We start from the raw sequence: 18535 nt of genomic DNA, 5'->3' as shown, positions 1-18535 counted from the left end.
CTTGTTGCTATTGGTGTCTAGCTCATGAGTCACTGCCCATGTTGATATGATGACTAGAGTGTGAATTTTCTACCTTTTCTAAGGTGGCATCTGTCTCACAAAAACCCAGATAGAAGCCAGGTCATAACCTAGGTCATTTTTCCTTTTTTCCTAGTTCCAAGTACCTTAAACCAGCAAAAAGTTTCCATACTTCTGGCTACAGTTCTTCTATATATTGGTTCAGTATAGTTGGTATTTTCAACTTATTTCTTTGCCCCATGTAGAGCTCTTGTTTTGAATTTAGGCTAGATCTGCATTAATCTAAACACATTTTGAATGGGAAAATATTAGGTTTTGAGTGGATTATATCTCAAATTGTTTATTTAAATTTGAATAACACAAAATTTTACAAAGTAAATTTCTGGAGAATCATAATGGTTAAAAGTCCGTGCCTCAAATTTTAAAAACTTGGATTGAATTTCAGTTTTGTTGATTAATTTACAGATTAGTTTATGGTATGTGACTTTGAGCAAGTTACTTTAAGATTTTTTATTATTTTTGTCATCAGCAATAATGTCACTTTATCGATGATTTCAGTTTTTAAAATTTTATAAGTACAGAAAAAATAAAAATGGGAATTCTCATGAATTATTTTTAAGAGGTTATTATCCATCATCAGAGAGCTAGAGAAGCAATTTGATGGGGCTATGCTAAGGCAGATCCTTCTGAAAATCTTGACACCACCAATGTGTTAAATTTTAAAGAAATTATCACTTTTTAGAGAAATATAGCATATGATTATTAAGTGACTATAGAGTACCTATGTTGATTTGGTTTCGTTTTTCTTTCTGGGACGTAGAAACTTGCATTACCTTAATTGCATTTTCTACTGAAGAGTTGGGGAAAAGAAGCAGAGGGTGAGAAATGAGAACGGTTCAGGAAGAATCTGCATTCTGAGAATCCATCCTGGTGGCTCATAAAGCCAGAATCAAATGCTGCCATACCCAAAACATTTTACAGCTTCTTCTCTTGAGAGAACTTTCTTGAACCATAGTCTGGAAGATTGTATGTTCTTTAATTTTTTTCATCACTAAAACGTTCATGAAAGGACAAAAAAAGTTGCCCAAAAGTTGTGTGTCAACTGGTCAAACCATCATAAGACAGGCTAACAGCAATATCTCTATATCGTCTCAAGTCTTAGGATTCAAAAACTCCAATGGAAATGAGGCATGAGAACTTTTGTTAATATTCAGAAAAATCTCAGTTCAAAATTACAATTTCTGTCCTAACACACTTCCAGTTTCTTACACTGAGACTTTAATTCTTTTCCAAGACAAGTGAGTTATTTTGAAAGTTATTTTCATGGTCACTGTCAGTTCTCAATATCTTTTGGTGTTCACATGAACTTGATGTTATCCCCCTCTGAAAATATCTAAATAGAACAAAGAAATTGCCGATGAAGTACACAGACAGATCTTGAGGTCTCCCTTCCACTTTCTGGACACAGACTTGTCATCACAGCCCTCCAAATCACCTTTTCACCTGCGTGCACACTCAATATATTCATCAAACTCATTTCTTGAGACGTTCTTGATAGTATTCATTCTACTTTAAACCACCTGTCAAAACAACCCTTTAATTAGGTTAAGCTGTCTGGCTTTGTGAAAAGGTTTACTGTACTCAGTTGTCCCTGCCATAAAATTAATAGTTTGACCAACTTCTAAGGAGACAGATTTTGCACTCATGAAAGTCAAATTAAATCCACCTTTGCCAAATGGGGAAAAATTGGTGTGTCTGAAACTTTGAAAGCAGCACTTCATTTATTATAATCTTTGGAGTGCCAAAGTACAAATTAGGTAGAACTGCAGCTGTAAGAAAGCCCAAGTTATAGCACATTGCTCTCATGACCCTTTTAGTAGGCAGTGCACCTACAAGATAATGAACAGGGTGAATGACTGTACCAGAGTCAGCACTGCCAAATTTCCGACCAAATTTGCAATAAGCAACCAGTCATTCAGTAAATTAATATTCCACAGACTCAAATATTACGTAGGCTGGTCACTGCACATCATTTCTAGACCACAATTCTGATATTTACCAGGAACAAGGCTCGTTTTATTATTAAAACTCAGGAGAATAGGATCGGTTTTTAAAATGCTTTATAATTTCATTCAGGTCTTACTAAAACTGCTTTTAGACCCACATTCTTTCAGTTGAAGTAGCAAAGCAAAGGAAATAATATTTAAGGTTGCTGAATCCTGAAGACAAAGTAATTTGGAGTTTGGGGTTGGGATTTTGTTTTCCCCCTCAACACAGTGCATAAATGGGTTTTCTAGTGACTCGGAGATAAAAATGATTCATGATTCCAATTATTATTTAAGGTGTGTAATGTCTTAACGTCTCTAAGGCAGGACTCAAAGTGGACAGTAGAATTAACTAAGACAAAGTGCTCTGATATTTTTCATAGAGTCAAAAGGAGTTATCGGAAAAGTTGCAAAAGCACTATGTTTTACTTTAAAACACAAGAGGATAAGAATTAATTTAAGACAAATATTGGTTGATTTGATTCCTTTAACCTTGTAATTTCATTCAGTAAATGTATGTTATTGAAACCTGATACGATGATTATCTTCAACTATAGTTCTATAGAGTTTACCAGAAGTACAGAAACCTGGTTTCTTGCTCCTTTTTTAGTAGTACTAGATGTGTGGTTGTAAGGCTGTCACATAACAATAAGGAGAGTTGGGTCATCTCTCAATATTATCTACAAGGGTGATTCTAAAAGACCACTGCTCAGAGATGTTTTGATATTTCTCAATGTTCTTACACTATACTTCTTAATTGAAACCTTTTTTATAACAATATTTCGGGGTGCCTGAGTGGCTTAGTTGGTTAAGCGTCCAACTCTTGGTTTTGGCGCAGGTTATGATCTCAGGGTTGTGAGATTGAGCCCTGTGTCAGGCTCCACTCTGGGCATGGAGTCTGTTTAAGATTCTCTCTCTCTCCCTCTCCTTCTGCCCCTCTCCCCAACTGCTCTCTCTTTCTAAAAAAAAATAATAATAATAAATACATAAATACAGTTTGCCCTTGAACAACATGTTTGAACTGTGTGGGTCCACTTATACGTGGATTTTTTTTTTATAAATACAGGAGAGTATGGTAAATATATTTTCTCCTCCTTAATGATTTTCTTAACATTTTATTTTTCCTAGTTTACTTTATTGTACGAATACAGGATATAAACATATACAAACTATGTGTTAATGGACTGTTTATGTTATTGGTAAGGGTTCCAGTCAACAGTAGGCTATTAGTAGCTAAGCTTTTGGGGAATCAAAAGCTACACATGGATTTTTGTGAGAGAAGGTCACTGCCCCTAGCCCCCATGTTGATCATGGGTCAACTTTAAGTATATCAAGTGAAAAATAAATTTTTTTGATGTTTTCTCACAATTAAATTTTTTGTTGTGCTATAGAAATACTCAAATATAGAAAGTCGAGCATGAGTTATTTTTAGAAAAGCTTTATTAATAAAATTTAATGAAATGCCAATATTTTATGTCTCCACTAATTTTAATATTTTCATCTGGCTATGAAAAAGAGTCTCAGATATCCTCTATTACAAATTTGCATTCAAAATCTATAAATTGAGATTGACCTAGATTGAAATTCCATGAGAAATGTGACCACATTTAATGGAAAATTCAAAATGATATGCAATTCTTGGTAAAGTTTAAAACAGAACAACTTTTCTTTGATTTATATAATATTTGCATTTCTTGGCTGTTCAGTCTGCTTTAAATCTGTCCCAAAAACCTGCTTTGAATTTATATGTAAAATGGAGTTTTAGTCTATAGGTTTAGGTATAAACATGCATTTTGGATGCATGAAAGATATTTAAGAGCTCTGCAGGATACGGATGGTATTTTTTTGCAGAACAATCCTGATCATTGCAGGATGTCTAAACTTCCTGCCCCCATTCACAAAACTCGAGTTTTGTGACTACCCCCCAAATGTTATGATAACTAAAAATAACCTCCATAAATTTCAAAATGTACCCTGGAGGGTGGTACCATTCCCACTGAGACCCACTGATTTAAGGCTTTGCATAAAGAAGTACCTAAAGGAAATTTCACAGCTTGAATGGTATAATTATGTAAACCAATAAATTCTTCTTATTATTTAGCAATATACATTGCACTGATGATTCATTTAAAAAATAAAGATCATTTTAATTAAAATACAGCATAAATAAGTTTGCATTTTTGCTCATTCTATGAGACTATGGGAAAAATAAGAGCAATATATGGGCAATGTGGATTTTTTTCTTTCAACCTCACCATAAAATGTATGGGTTTTAATAAAAAATGTTATATATGTCTAACCTAGGAATGAAATCTGAGCAAACCATGTGTATCTAGCAACCAGATACACAGTATTAGGAAAATACTCTCAGAAACTTATATATTCTGGTTACATTAGAGAACACATGTTTGAGCAGAAATTCATTTTCAAAGTCCCAGCAAAAGATTTAAGGAGTTCTGTGTAGTAGTCTGAAAATGAAAGGGCTGAGTCAAAGGTGGGTATGTCTTTGGCAAATGCTATCTTTAATTCATATAGCTAACTGGACAGTGTTCCTGGAAAGAAGGACATGATTTTATTTGTATTTTAAGAAAATATAGTAAACTACTTTTTAGCAAACTAAATATCTTAACCCAATGGATGAGATTGATTTTATTTATGATTTTGCATTGAAAATATTTTGTAATATGTTGAGAAATAAAACTTATTTTTTTATTTTTATTTTTTAAATATTTTATTTATTTATTTGAGAGAGGGAGAGAACATGAGTGAGGGGTGGGGGGAGCAGAAGAGGGAGAGGGAGAAGCAGGCTTCCGCTGAGCAGGGAGCTAAATGCAGGGCTCAATCCCAGAACGCTGGGATCATGACCTGAACTGAACACAGATGCCTAACCGACTGAGCCACCCAGGCACTCCAAGAAGTAAAATTTATTAAAATAGATTAAATTAGATGGACAGATGTACATGTATACATATGTATACATGCACACACACACACACATATATATACACACACATACATATGTAATGAGAGGTAGAATGCGAACAAAAGAATCAATCATGGGTTACTTCAATGCCCCAGAACAGTTTAGCAAATTATGATACTAGTTAGCATTTTTAAGTGTCCATTCTTCTGTGCTTTAGTCCAAGTTCTTACATATATTAATTAATGTAATACTCATAATTATTCTAGAAGACAGATACTATTATGTCAGTGTTCCCATTTCACAGATAAAGAAACTCCAAGGTGAAGATTAAGTAGCAAGATTTGAATCCAAGAATTTTAGTCCCAAAGTATCCTCTTAAACATGTCCTATGGTCTCCTTCTACTGTTCTATCAAACTTCAGTTCTGAGAATCATGCACGTGTGTGCTAAAAAACATCATGAAACATAAGTTCAAGTTACAGCCATGTTAGAGTAATCCTATTGCCTTAGAGAACTTAATATGTTAATGTGTACTATGGCTTGCACTATAGAACACACATGCCAAATTTCTTGGACCACGAACTCCTTTTATCATAAGCCATTTTGCAAAAATAAAAAATGAAAAAAATAGTGTTTTCATGACACAAGTTTGAAAAATGCTGCATAGTACTGTCTTTAAATAACGTATTTAAAAAATGATACTGATAGGGACTATTAATTTCAAGTTTTTCACTCTTAAAACACAATCATCAATATTTTAAGTTGTGTTTTCAAGTGCTTTATACCAATTTTTGAAAAATATTCATAGACTCTAGAATCTGAGAACGATGACAGTATACATACACATTTTTTTAATTGCAAAAAATAATTTTCTAATTATTGAAACTTTAAAGAGATTTAACCTGTTTGAATATAAAAATCATCAGAGGGCATCCTCTGATTCCAGCATTTTCATAAAGACCGATATGAAAAGGTACTTATCTTTTAAAAATATTCAATAAATCATTTGTGATGGCTTTAATGGAGATTAAATAAATGGATAAAATTAGTCTGTTTTTCTTAAAGAAGAATCAGCTTTGACCTTGTAATATCTAAATTTGAAGTTAATATGTCAAAAATCAGAAGTACTCCACAATCTAGGAAGTGCAATAAAATTTAATGATCTAGGATATATTTTGATGGATGCAGTTATGGCAAGAGAGAGAAAAAGAGAAAGAAAAAGACCAAGAAATCCAGAAAAAGGGTGCTGTATTCTCAGATTTAATACATTTTCCCATAAACTCCAAATACTTTTATATCTTTGACATAAACTCTAAAAACACTTAAAATTTTCTGCCTTTAATTTTGTGCTTACAAAACGTTAAGTTTTAACTTTCAAAAGGCAGCTAGCTTTTCCTTAACAATTTTTGGGTATTTATTTTTAAGGTCAAATTAGAAATTTTAGGTGACTTTCATTCAAATGGGCATATATTTTCAGTCATCTACAAAAATTTAAGTTTTATTAAGCACTTTCTTTGGATCTAAAACTGGTGGAACTGTGGGCTTCCGAAGTTTCAGGCGAAGTCCTTTTCCATGTAGTGTTCTAGTTTGCTGGTTCCTATAATTTGTGGGAAGATAATTAAGAAGTGCCCGTTTGAAACACATTCAGATATGCCTGTGCAATGCTCTCAACTCAAATCTTTAAGACTGTAGCATCATGATTATATGGCCTTCTGAGATTAAGAACTGATGTTTTTAAATTGTTTCCCTAAAAATGAATGACTTCATTTCTTATCAAAATACCCTACTTTTCAACCTTTACTATGTTGATGCTTGTTTTGTAATAGAAAAAAAAAAAGATGTGAAATAAGCAAGTTTCATCATAGGTAAGTTTTAGGAAATGGTCAAACATCAAAATACCAAAAAAAAAAAAAACCTATTTGATTCATTAGTTACTTTGGAGATAATCTACGAGAACCTGTCTATTACCTTTCTATTTAACCTTCGACAGAGAAAAGATCAAGTAATTTGAACTGAATTTTACAATCCACCTCTAGAGTTTAGATGTCATGTAAAAACAGTTTTGAATAGAAAACAATAATAATTCTCTGCTAAGAGCTAACTTAATTGTTCTTAGATCTGACAAATGCAGCATTAACATGGTCAGTGTAACATTTGGGGTTTGAAACTGACCATGAGCAAGAAAACTGGTGCATCTGCTAAAAGGACTTAATGTGAAAATCATTCCATTCTCTTTAAGCTCATTTTGGCAGGAAGAGAATCAGACATTAGCACTGTGAACAATGAGGCAAAAATTTCTTTCTATCACTTCTTTCAAGTCTTAGTTCAAACTCCAGTCAAATTCTTCCTTTTTATATGTCTTTTGTATGTGCATGCATTTAATAAGTGCTTCATTAGTTCTTTCTAATGTGTTATGACCTCTTATTCTGTCATTTCTATGCATACAAATGCAAACTTAATTGACTTTTATCTTTCTTCCTGGTAATAGGCTTATTTTCCATTATTTCTTCCTAAGTACATGATAAATTACCAAAATTTCAGTCATTACTTTAACAATTTTTGCCATATCCACTTACTACTTTTCTGAAAAAATTTTGTATTTCAGACTCACTGTTTTGTGTGTGTTTTAACAAGACATTATTCTAAGGTTGTCTCATGTTTCATGCACTAGTGACATGTTTTCACAATACACAAAAAATGTATATATAACCACGGAACTAAGATGTTTGTCCAGATGCTACCTACACTTCCTCCAAGTACCATAGGTGGTATCACCCGCGGGGAGCAATGATGGGTAACACAGCCTAGTGTTATTTACACAACAGTCCCTTAAAGTCTAGCCATGCTTACTGAAAGTCTACAAACTTCCACAGTTAATTTCTTTAGGCTTTCTACCTGCATTTGTGTTCTGTTTTTTTTTTTTTTTAAATAATGGAGCACTTCATGAATTTGCGTGTCATCCTTGTGCAGGGAACATGTTAATCTTCTCTGTATCTTTCCAGTTTAGCACATGTGCTGCCAAAGCGAGCACTCACTTGTGTTAAAGGAAAATCATTTTGTAAGTTATAAGATTTTTATGTTAATGACATTTATAATCCAAAATACAAAAGTTTGATATTTACCAACCAAAAACCATACATTTGCAGACGTCCCTTTTTCATATATATATATATATATATATATATATATATATATATATATATATATATATATGGCACCCATGTTCGTAGCAGCATTATCACAATAGCCAAAAGATGGAAACAGCCTGAAATGTCTGCTCTGCTGATGGATGAATGGATTTTTTAGAAATGTAGTATATTCTTACAATAGAATATTATTCAGCCTTAAAAAAGGAAAGATATGAGACACTTGGGTGGCTCAGTCAGTTAAGTGACTGACTCATGGTTCTGGCTCAGGGTTGTGAGATTGAGCCCTAAGTCAGGCTCCAAGATGGGTGTAGAGCCTGATTAAGATTGTCTCTCTCCTTCTCCCTCTGTCCCTCCCCAGTCCCCCCACTCCACTCCTACTCTCTCTCTCTCAAAAAAAAAAAAAAAAAAAAGAAAGGCATTCTGCTACATGCTATATATGGTTGAAACTTGAAGACATTATGCTAAGTGAAATAAGCCAGCCACAAAAATACAAAGTCTACATGATTCAACTTAACTTCAGTATCTAAAGTAGTCAAATTTATAGAGACAGAAAGTTGACCAGTGGTTACCAGTGGCTACCAGGGAGTAATGGGGAGTTATTGTCTAATGGATACAGAGTTTTATTTTGTGATAATGATGAAGTTTTTCATATAGTGATAATAGTTGTACAACAATGTGAATATACTTGATGCCACTAAACTATACATTTAACATGATTGAAATGGTAAATTTTAAGTTTTATTCATTTTACTAAAATAAAAAGTATATATAATTTATTTACTCATATATATTTATATATATGTTTTATATATATTATGTGTGTGTATATATGCATAGCTTAATACCATGTTACATGTGCTGAACGTCAAAAACCTTAAATTGACAGGTAATAAACAAACCAACAATGTATATGTTACCTTTCACGTCAACCTATAACTTTTAATCACAGATTATTATGGTCTTTTTCATTTATCAAACATTTTTGGTATATCCTTTTCTAACTTACCTGAACAATATTGAAGTAAAAACTATTTTGGAACCAACACACTGTATAAACCTTTGAACTTTCTCAGAGTTTCTGATTAGAGGTAAATCAGCTTAAGGAATCATTTTCTATAACTAAATTCTTTTTTTTAAGATTTATTTATATAGCTAAGAGAGAGAGAGAGAGAGCAGGGGAGAGGTGGAGGGAGAGGGAGGGAGAGAATCCCAAACAGACTCCACACCAAGCACGGAGTCCAACTCAGAATTCAATCTCATGACCTTGAGATCATGACCTGAGCCAAAACCAAGAGTTGGTCACTTAATGGACTGTGTCACCCAGGTGCCCCAGTGTAACTAAGTTCTTTAATAGTCTGTTGCTGAAGTCTTTGCATTCAGAGTTCTACACCCATCCATCAGATTCCCTCAAAAAACTTTGCCCTTGCTGTGAGAATAGCTTCCAGTACCTATTGAATTCAGTTTTCCCAGAACCTGTCAAACACACTCCTAGACCCTTGTGTTTCTTCAAAGCAGAGAGTACACATTCTGTGTAAAGAAACACATTCTTACTCTACAATAAAGGACCGCCACTCCGTAAGCTAACTTCTTGCTGAATTGCTGGCCATTACCTAGATTCATTGAATTCTGGTCCAGGAGTCTGTTTGTTTTATCTGAATCCATGTGTAGTGGACATAAATTATTTACTGTTTCTTAGCATTCATTTCCTCTTCTGAGAGTAGGATCCAGCTTTCCTTTTAGAAATCCAACCCCACATTCTAACCCTGATTCATCTTCAATCCATTGGTTTGTGTGTAAAGACCTCATCTGAAAATCCAAGGGGGAGAGACAAAGGTAGTTAATTAGTATGTTCCATACTTTTTCCCACTACGTTTATTTCAGTAGACCAAATTAATTCCATAAATTAATTTAATCAATTTAATAAATTAATTCAATATAATTAAACCCAAGTAAATTTGTTGAACTAATTTAAAATAGAAGTCATCTTCCTAAGAGGTTTGCTAAGCTAGTATACTTTGAGCCAGATCTATTAGTACCATATTAATACTATTTTTAGTTGAAGTCTGCCTGAGAATGAAGCCAGCAAGTATGAAAGCAAAGCCAGAAGACAGAAAAAGTTTCCAGATGATTTCCTTTCAGCACCTGGGTCCACCTTCATCTTAACCCTAAGGATGTGCTCTTGAACATTTCGACCACTTGAATCAATACATTCCACCAATATTGCTGCTTTGGGTTAAATAAATTTGAGATGAGTTTATGTCCCTTGCCACAAAAAGAGTTCAATTATGTATTAGTACAGTGAATATATTAGTACAACGTGACTCAGAATCAAAATCAGAATCATCTGAACATCTAAAACATCCAGATCTTTATGCCTCACCTTTGACTTATTGAATCAGAATTTGTGGAAAATGAGGCCTGATAATATATAAAAGTGCAATCATTCCAATGTCTAATAGTCACTAAACTTGCTGAACAGATTTTCTTGAGCCACCAGGTTTCCAAAATCTACTTCCATGTTTCCTTCAAATTAATTACATGATTCTCTTCTGTCTTTCCACCATTTTGAAAAATAACTTGGCCTTGACCTCATCCATTCCTGTAATAACTACCATGCCCTTTGTATTTAATCAAAGTTCAGGTCTTGGTCTTGGCTTGGCCTAGAAATTTCCCTCAGGAATCTTTCTTAAAGAAAAAGACACTTAGCAATCCTGAAACTTTATAAAAACAGAATTTTAGAGGGGCCTGATAGCAATTATTACCATCTGATACAGATTCTGCAATACATCCAAAGGAGTACATGTAGGGATTCAGAAGGTGTTTGTATCTGTGTGTGTGCTAGGGCAGAGAAATGCCAATGTTGTTGAAAGCCTTCTCAGACTGGAGAGAAAAATACCACAAGCAAATATAAGGACTAATGCAATTTAAATCTATCACGGGCTGCTTTGATAAAGAGTAAAAGAGAGAGAAAAAAACACCTGAGTACAGAGAGAGTGGACGTAATTTAAAAAGAACTGGGTAAGCAATCTGGAGAGTCAGAATTCAAACTTGCTCTATAATTCAGCAGTCACATCATCGGTGCCCAGCAGCTTTTCCCGGGCTGTGTGTTTGCACCATAGATGTTTCCCCCAGATTGCGCCCTGGTGGTCTGCTTGTTGGAGGTCTTTTTTGTTTCCATTCAATACACTTTTTGACTTACTTCCCACTCCCCTGGTTGGTTCATTCACCCTAATTATGATTATCTGATAAAGAATGGAAGTGACACTTCCAAACCACCAGCCTCATTAGGCAGGAAACCCTGCGATTTGTCTAATTTAAATAAAAAGGTGCATTTTACACAGAACAAACCCAAGCAGCCAGCCACAGAAATGCCTCTCACTGGATCTGTTTACTTCTCTTTGGTATTTCAGTATGATCTTTTAAGCAACAGGCAGTTATAATAAGAGTTCAATGGTCCTCTAATTTATCAAATGGAAGTCAGATTTAGAAGGTGTTCGGTTTTTGCAGACCTGTTAAATTCCTAGGCTTACACATTTCAGTAGTTAATCATGAAGTAGCTAAAAAATGTACCCCTTTCTGGAAGTATTAAATAACTACAGAGGTGGTTTTTGTTATTTAAAAACTTAAAAAATGCAGCAGGGAAAGCAGCTCATGAACTTAATTCTATGGCATCATTTTCAGAAAAGACAGGTTAATAATTGAATGGTGTTGTCAGGAGAGATGGAATATAGAGTAGTTATGAATGTATTTTGTCAAGTGAACATTCACTGTTGATGTAAAAAGCTAAGACTGACTGAGCTTAAAAGACAACAGTGAGAACAGCTGAGATCCCTGATAATCTAGAGCATTTGGACTCAACCTCTTTCATTCTGTCACCCAGACATCTGTGCGTCGAGGAATGCAGGGATATCAACTGCTTCTCCACCTGGGACTAGAGGTTGGGAATGAGTGACCAGTTCTGTTCTATATGGTGGTGGTGAGTCCAAGGTTCCCAATTATCTGAATCCTAGAGTTACTAATAAGAAGACCTCTCCCCTCTGATTTCATAATCTTTTCCAGAATAGAGAAACTATAGATAGTTGTGCTTTAATGTTCCAAATTGCATATTTACCATGTTTCATCAGGACTAGATCCTGTTTGAGTCTATGAACACATGGAACCACAAATGACAACCGCACATTTTTTAATACTTTCTGCTGTGATAACCCATATACTTGGATCATCACATAGCAATAGCCTTCTTTGCTTTTAATGATAAGACAGCCAGAGGGATCAGATCGTCTCACTAAAAGAGTCTCATCAGCTCTGTTTCAGTTCATGTAAGCGGCATGTCAACCTGCTGGACCTCTTGGTAGCACAGCTTTTATATGATGATGGACACGGACAGTTTGATTTCACATGCGTTTCCATATTTGGCTCTTTACCATTTGTGTTACGTTGGTCCTTCTTCCCATTTCCAACTGAATTTCTGATTTAGAGAGGGATGAGTCTTCCACTAATCTTTTGCAAAAGAGAGGGAGAGAGTGTGTGTGAGCTCATGAGTGGGGGGAGGGGCAAAGGGAGAAGCAGGCTTCCTGCTGAGCAGGGAGCCAATGCAGGGCTGGATCCCAGGACCCTGGGATCATGACCTGAGCTGAAGGTGGATACTTAACTGACTGAGACACCCAGGCACCCCTTGTTTCACTGATCTTCCCCACCACAGAGACATACAGTTACACTCTCAGTAATTTTTCCGGTAGCTCTTACACATTTTTGTTTTTGTCTCTCCTGCATTCCTGTCACTAAAAACTGGGCTGTTGGTCTTATTCTCTTTACATATACTGACCTTATAATGTCCTTCAACAATTAAAGGGAAGTAAGGGTCAGCAAGAGATCATTCCCTACGGGGGCGGGGGAAAGTATTTGGTTGACTATTATACTAAAGGACTGAAAATGGAAGAATTGAAAGTATATGTTAAATGTTTTTTTGGAGGGGAATGTGATCCATATTGCTCCATTTCTAATAAAGAATAGACAGTGGATAGCAGAGTCCTGTTATCTTGGTGGGTTTTGCCCAACTGTAGCAAGAAAGGGAAGGAAACCAATGAGAGAGACCGAACTTGCATGTGCTGATTTCTTTAACTTACACAAAAAATTTAGACCTATGTTTTGGTTTCCAGAGACTAAATCATGGAGTTCAAAAGATAATGACAATCTTGTTTCCAAGTAAAACTCATAAACCATTATCTCAACAACAACTGCTTCCAGAATTAAAGTTTGAATGTGAAGTTGGGAACTGAAGTTGGTTTAGTTGCAATAAAGCAGAGTGATCTCAAGTTTGGTCTCTTGCAGTCAGACTTCAAAGGGATCAAAATTAACAAGACCAGTAATGAGACTTAGCAACAACATAAACTTCCTGATATAATGCAGTGGAAAGGGCATAACACTTTTTTGGTCTTCTTGCCAAAAATATGAACCTAAATTTGATTGTGAGGAAACATCAGATAAACCAAAAAGAAGAGACATTTTACAAAGTAATGTACAGTTTTCTTTAAAAGGATAGGTCATGAAAGACAAAGAACCATCCCAATTTGAGGGAAATTAAAGAGACATGATTGTTGATTGCAATGTGGGATTATGGATTGAATCTTGGACCAGAAAAGAATACATTAGTTGAACAATTGGTAAAATTTTTGCAGGCCTATTGATTACTTTATAGTACTATATCATTGTGAACTTCCCAGTTTTGATTATTATAAAACTGTAGTTATGGGGGCATCTGGGTAGCTCAGTCTGTTAAGTGTCTGCCTTTGACCTAGGTCATGATCCCAGGGTCCTGGGATTGAGCCCTGTGTCAGGCTCTCTTCTCAGCGGGAAGCCTGGTTCTCCCACTCCCTCTCCCTCTGCCCCTCCTCACCACTTGGTGCTTGCTCTCTCTCTCTCTGCTCTCTCTCTCTCAAATAAATAAATAAAATCTTTAAAAAATTATAATTATGTAAAGATGTCATCATTTTTTAAAGCTGGAGAGATGATATATGGGAATTTGTTGTACTATTATTGAAGTTTTTTAAAATTTGATACTATTTCAAAATGAAAGTTAAAAAAGCTTATGAAAAAATTAGTGGTCACAACTGATCACATGAAACCCAATTCCCTAGCAGAGTTAGAAAATAATGTGTGTCGTTTAATCTAGTAAACAAGATTACAGCATTAAATATAATTTGACACGTGTATACTCATAGCACTTACTCTATGCAATGCATAGGAAAAGTCAAGGTTGTGAAGACATGGTCTTTGCTTTTTAGTAGTACAGAAATAATATCAAAACCTAAAACCTGGGGCGCTTGGGTAGCGCAGTCCTTAGGCGGCTGCCTTTGGCTCAAGGCGTGATCCCGGCGTTCCGGGATCGACTCCCACATCGGGCTCCTCCCCTGGGAGCCTGCTTCTTCCTCTTCCACTCCCCGTGCTTGTGTTCCCTCTCTCGCTGGCTGTCTATCTCTGTCAAATAAATAAATAAAAAATCTTTAAAAAAAAAAAATACCTAAAACCTTTCTTTAAAAAAAAGGATGGAAAATAGGGGGCCTGGGCAGTTTAGTTGGTTGAATGTCTGACTCTTAGTTTTGGCTCAGGTCATGATCTCAGGGTCATGAGATCGAACCCAGAGTCCGGCTCAGCAGGGATTCTGCTTGAAGATTCTCTCCCTCTGTCCCTCCTCCAGTCATGCACTCTCTCTGCCTGTAAAATAAATACAATAAATCTTCAAAAACTAAAATAAAATCTGGAATGCACTAACATTCAAATAGCCCAGTTACATGAAAATAATAAAAAAAAAATATGTTCTGTCATAGTTGAAGATACGTAAGTTCTTTCACACATTGTGCCTCTCAAGTGCATAAACTACCCAACGATCAGATTGTCTGCTGTGAGAATTGTGTGATTAGTCACTTAGAAGATCATATGAGAGTATCGCGTATCCCACATTTTCATAAGTATATAATTGACCCCTTCGCCTGCCTCTAATGCACTGAAAACTTCTATTCGTAACAATAATTCTGATAAATTATAAAATTATGAAGTGATTTCTGATATCCTGGGAAAAATGTAAATTATGCCATGTAGTTTTGGTGTTGTGGATTTTCAAATATATTTTCCATCTCTTTTTTTTTTAGAGATGATTTATTTATTTGAGAGAGAGAAAGAGAGACATCAAGTGAGGAGAGGCACAGATGGAGAGGGAGAGGATCTCTCTCGACCACTCTACTACAATACCTAGTCCACCACACTATTTCAATAAATACGTAAATAAACAATTTAACTTGCAAATCCAGGATCAGGAAATGTTATTCAGAGCCAGTCACGTGAGATAAGTGAAATGATAAAAATTTGACTGTGACCTAACCTGACTTAATGGGAAATTGTTTACCCAGATGTAGATGGGCTTTGACATAGCAATTATGGCATTGAACCATTGGGGTCCAGATTTAATCAGCAACAATCATAATAGAAAATGCTATGCTCCCATGAGTTCTTAATTGCCATGATCTAAAACAAGTTTGATTTGTTTAAAAAACAAAACCCTCCAAATTCTCCAATGGCCCACAAACTGTGAATGTTTTCCAGGGAGATTCAAGCCATGTTCATCTATATTCTTCTAATGAGACATTTAAGGCAACACCAAGAACATCAGAATCCTTTAAATGCTGGCATTAGCAGGGCCATGTAACATTCCAACTAGGTCAGTGTGGGAAGGTTTTGTCCCATAAGCTGCTCAGAGCACACCTCTTCTATTTGTGTCCCTGTTGTCTGTCTTAAAAACCAGTGCCCATAAAATGAAAGATTAATGAGATCGTCTTCAGCTCTGCTTTAGGCAATGGCATTTATCCCTCATCATTCTGCTTCCTCAGCCCTGACATTTAGCCTCTCCTTACACTGCTGTCTGATATTACAAATTGCACTGGGTAATTTCCCCCAGCCAAAATAGGAGATTTAGAAGCACCAGGGAGTTCTGGAAATCTATCCTGCCCATCACAAAATACTTCCTGTCCTGGCTTAACAGCCCAAGGGAAAGAAAAAATGAGTCCACATCAGGGTGGTGGGGCCACTACAAATAATGGAATCATAAGAGCCAAAGAAGAAAAAAAAGTGTGTTGTTGTTTGCTGTTGTAAGAATTACTATCTCGACACCCTATAAGTAATACAAGTTGGGAAATTTCTTAAACATTACTTAACCTACATACCTTAATATGACAAGATTAGTTTCAGCAGAATTAGTTCCTGAAAAAAAAAATTTTTTTTTAGCTGGTAACTGATACTCCTGACCTTGGTAGTAAAGATGTTTTTGTTAAAAAAAAAAAAAAAAAAGGCTAGGGTGTGTGTGGGGATTAGCTGACTTGAGCCCCTGCAATGCATACATTGTACATCCCTTATGTATCTCAATCGAGTGCCAAAGGAAAGGGATTTATATCAAAGATTGGTTATGTGCCTATGAGAACTGCTTATTTTGCTTGAATCAAACAAAATAAGAAAGGTTCTACTCAGGTTTAATTCCACACCCCACCCTCTTGTCCTACAACCTATCCACATACTTGAGATCTAAGCTATTAGTAACTTGGAAGAATTATAAACTTCTTTTTTTTTTTAACAGAACAATTTCTTCTAAATTCTGGATGGTAGTAAATTGTCCAGTTCATTTGTGCAAGCAGATGTAGAAGTAGAAAGAGGGGTCAGGGGATGATTCAGAGTGGTGCCCACCACCAATTCCTACCTTGGACTGATTGCGTGAAGTAAAGCGCAATCATGGGTCTTCACTTAAAAAAATCTCTTCATGGGGCACCTGGGTAGCTCAGTTGGTTAAGCATCCAACTCTTGATTTCATCTCAGGTCATGATCTTAAGGTCATGAGATGGAGCCCCATGGTTGGTCTCCACCCTGGGCATAGAGAGCCTGCTTAAGATTTTCTCTCTCCTTCTCCCTTGGCCCCTCCCAAGCCCATTCTCTCTCTCTCCCTCCTTAAAAAACAATAATAAGTAAAGTAAAAAAAAAAAAATTTCTTCACCACTCCCAAATTTACACTAGAAACAAGCTCAGGATTATTGAAACAACTATTCAACCACTATGGCTACCTTCCAGTGGCACCCTCTTCCCAAATGGCGGGTGTACAATGTGAGTTCTTAGCTTCTGAAATATTTGCCAACAGTATGGAGCCTTACAAATATTGAGAGCCAAATTTATAGCTACCCCAGAAAAAAAGAAAATTAAGGCTCAAAGAGGTTAACAACTCTTCTCCAAGGACACACAGCAAGTAACATCCTGTAAGAAAGTACATAAACTGGAACTCCCAAAATTTTAAGAGCAGTTTCAGGGTTCTTTGATGCCCCTTTCCCTTCTGCATCTCAAATTCAGAGTCCTTATGCTTTTGGAGAAGAATATAAAAAATATTATTCACACTAAGGTTTGGAGATGAAAACACTTTCATGTGTCCCTCTTGGTATGGATTATCATCCCTTGACAAATCAGGAATAAAATTAAACCTGTAAGAATGTCTAGGTGAGCTGACAGGTAGAAAAGTCAGGGAAAAGGGTCCCAAAATTTTCTGTGCCCCTAAAATCTCATCAAGCTAATATTCCTCTTCTATATATTTGTTAGGAAGTGTCCCAGTAAAGAGAAGTCTAGAGCAGGCTCCATGGGCAATCTTGTTTGTCTTCTTGGTTCTGTCAACCCCACTCCCTGACTTCAGGTTTCCAGGCATAGAGTAACAGAAAATTACAACTGTCTGTCACATCCAGAGGGTGTCTGGCATAGACTAACTCTCTCTGTCTGTCTCTCACTCTTGCTCTTGCTTCCTTTCTCAATGAATTGCCTGCTTTTTTCTAACATCCCATAGACACAATGTTGACTAAACTTTGCATAGGGGACAACTTGTTTAGTAAATCTTGTTCTGTATGCTTGAGAAATAGAAACTATGCTACCCATTGGAATTTGGAGCCAAGAACACATGAGATCTAACCTCTCGGTTCTGACATTTCATCAGTTTTGGGAAAGTCATTTGACAAAGACTCTCTCCTTGACCAAACTTTAGTCAGGCACTTTTAAGTTCTCTTTCTAGCTAGGCCTCAAATTTGGGGTTCCATATTCTTCCTTGAAGAATCCAGTTTTAGCCAAGAATCCTGCATAGCTCTGAATATCTGATCACCCTCAATAGCTCACCAAATTCCTCACCTCTCCCCCTTGGTATCTGCTCACACTGACGTACCTTCAGCAAGAATCACCCCTTACCCTGAAGATTACCCTAGTAGTTTCGAACTCACTGACACTTCCCCCCACCCCCTACCCCAGGTCTTAACTCCTTGGCCATAATTCCCACTGGCCCATGCTGTATTTTAATCCGTTAATACTGGGGTCTGTTTTCCCTTATTGTAGTAG

General features: G+C 35.9%; 1 non-coding gene across 1 annotated transcript; it reads right to left on the bottom strand.

Moving 5' to 3' along the window:
• Positions 1-7910: 7910 nt before the first annotated feature.
• LOC123799083 (U6 spliceosomal RNA) lies at positions 7911-8016 on the bottom strand. Its single transcript, XR_006781500.1, has one exon. It is a non-coding gene; the product is annotated as a U6 spliceosomal RNA (small nuclear RNA).
• Positions 8017-18535: the final 10519 nt, after the last annotated feature.

This window comes from Ursus americanus, chromosome 26 (genome assembly GCF_024610735.1).
Source record: "Ursus americanus isolate L20-20 chromosome 26, mUrsAme1.1.p, whole genome shotgun sequence".
Classification (NCBI taxonomy): domain Eukaryota; kingdom Metazoa; phylum Chordata; class Mammalia; order Carnivora; family Ursidae; genus Ursus; species Ursus americanus.
This window is presented reverse-complemented; position numbering and strand designations above follow the sequence as displayed.